The sequence below is a fragment of the Dipodomys ordii genome, unplaced genomic scaffold (assembly GCF_000151885.1).
Source record: "Dipodomys ordii isolate 6190 unplaced genomic scaffold, Dord_2.0 Scaffold42, whole genome shotgun sequence".
Lineage (NCBI taxonomy): Eukaryota > Metazoa > Chordata > Mammalia > Rodentia > Heteromyidae > Dipodomys > Dipodomys ordii.
In genome coordinates, this window is record NW_012267258.1 from 2,503,533 (window position 1) to 2,505,657 (window position 2,125).

The 2,125-nt window shown below is 54.2% G+C and overlaps 1 protein-coding gene across 1 annotated transcript in view; it reads right to left on the reverse strand.

Annotated features, from left to right (window-relative positions):
- Positions 1 to 1,042, reverse strand: part of Tmbim6 (transmembrane BAX inhibitor motif containing 6) — a 39,925-nt gene extending 38,883 nt beyond the window's left edge. The window contains exon 1 of the mRNA XM_013018695.1: positions 960 to 1,042. The gene's annotated coding sequence lies outside the window, so the exon portion shown is untranslated. The remainder of the gene's footprint in view (positions 1 to 959) is intronic.
- Positions 1,043 to 2,125: the final 1,083 nt, after the last annotated feature.

Genomic DNA, 2,125 nt, shown 5'->3' on the forward strand with positions numbered 1-2,125 from the left:
AGGGGGAAGGAAGGAAGGAAGGAAGGAAGGAAGGAAGGAAGGAAGGAAGGAGAGGGGAGGGAAGGGGGGAAGGGAAGGGAAGGGAAGGGAAGGGAAGGGAAGGGAAGGGAAGGCGCAACCGCCCAACGACACCCTTTCAGAGCTGTCTGAGGACGCCCACAAGGTTCGGGCCAAGCAATCAAGGCCACCTCACCTGTCCAAAGGTAACCAATCAGACCAGAGCGGGCTGCCCTGTGGGGCTGGGAAGCCAGGCCAAGCCCCAGTCTCTTCTCACCTTCTGCCTCTGCCGTTGGCGTCCAAGTAACTAAAGAATCTCGCGTGTCACAGAGGAGTGTGACATCACTCGGCCGGCCGTGACAGGGCAGTCTGCGGGACCAGGCCCTAGCTCAAGTCCAGACCCCAGCTGCTCAGCGAAGAGTGCTGGCGCAGAGAAACCCTAGCAGGGCAGGGACCAGCTAGGTGTGGCCTGATATCCCCCCCCCGGCCCCCACCACAATCCCCCTGGCTTCCGCTTTCCTTCACCTCGGAAGGAAGGGGCGGGGGACGTGCCCAGAATTCAAGTGGTCGAGACTGAGCCAACTAGGCCTAGTGTCTGCACTTCGCGGGGCATGGGGGGACGGGGGGAGGCGGAGGAGAGCAAAAGGGAAAGAAGCAAGCAAGAGAGAGGACTTCGCTAGCGCTCCGGGGCAGAATTCGGGTAACGACGTCCCCCCCAAAACCCCGCATACTACTCCCGCCCCCCCGCCTCGGACTCTGCTTCTGCCTGGTAGAGTGCGCATGCGCAACACTAGTTTCCCCCCCAGCTTCCCTCCCCGCCCAGCTTTCTCCAGTCTCAACGACGAGCGCGGCCGGGTTCCCTCCAAGGGTTAAAGAACCGACAACGGAAGCTACCCCACTCTTATTCTTGCTCCCTTTTCACCTCTCAGTCTTGGTTTGCTTATTTCTAGCTCCAAACGTACCTTCTTAACACTCCTCAGGAGCCTACCCAGCTCTCCCACCACCGGATGTGCTCTGACTATCCCGGGGTTGGCTCTAGATCTTTACCCAGTCCCCCATCCCACGCCTTCTAAAGACCAGTTTTCATTGGTCGTTGGGTTGCACGCTCATAAACAGCACCAGCTTACTTCAGAGTCATTAGCTAATGACCTTGTCGATCAAGATTCTGCCCACCAACCGGCGTCGTAGGAATAGATTTCCGCCTTCTCTAGGCCCGCCCCCTCCACACACACACTTAGTAAGAAATGATAGCTATCCTTAGCGTCCTCTAGTGGAGAAAGCGAAGAGAAGCAGGCTCCGCCCAAGAGACACCTGGGAAGTCGCGGAGATCCTCACCAAACCCAACAGGATAGCGCTGCAAAGTCGGGGAATTCTGGTATTAGGCTTCTGATGGAAATATTAAACGGGACAAATAATAATGCGAACACATAAGAAACCTCCCTCCGAAATTCCTTGAATCTCGTGGAGCTTAAGCTTCGGAGTACCTTCAGCTATTTTTACAAGAATGCAAAGAGAAAGTACAAGTCCTAGCTCTTGTGGAGGTCACTCTAAGGCCAAATGCTGATCCTGGGGCCACAGGCTGGACGAAAAGCACTCTGCAGAGACCACCTCTTCATCCACCTGGTTGAGGGATGTCTTTGTGTGTGGGGGGGGGGGACTGGAGCTTGAACTCAGGGTCTGGGCACAATCAGTAAGCTGCTTTTGCTCAAGGCTAGCGCTCTACCGCTTGAGCCACAGCGCCACTTTCTAAAAAGCCAGAAGTGGCGCTGAAGCCAGAAGTGGCGCTGTGGCTCAAGCGGTAGAGCGCTGGCCTTGAGCTGAAGAGCGCAGAGACAGCACCAGAGCCCAGAGATCAGGCCCCACGACCAACAAAAATAAATAATTTTATTTTATTTTTACTATTAATGTGTTGTACAAAGAGGCTGCCATTTCATAAGTCAGGTAATGAGTACATTTCTTTTTTTTGGACAATGTCACCCCTTCCTTTACTTTCCCCTAGTCTTCTCCCTCCCTCATCCCTGCCCACAAGTTACATAGGTCATTTTCCACATAGTGTATACTATATAGCATGGTTGCATTTGTTCACTCTTCCTCTCTCCCTTTCTGCAACCTACTTCCAACTTTTTGT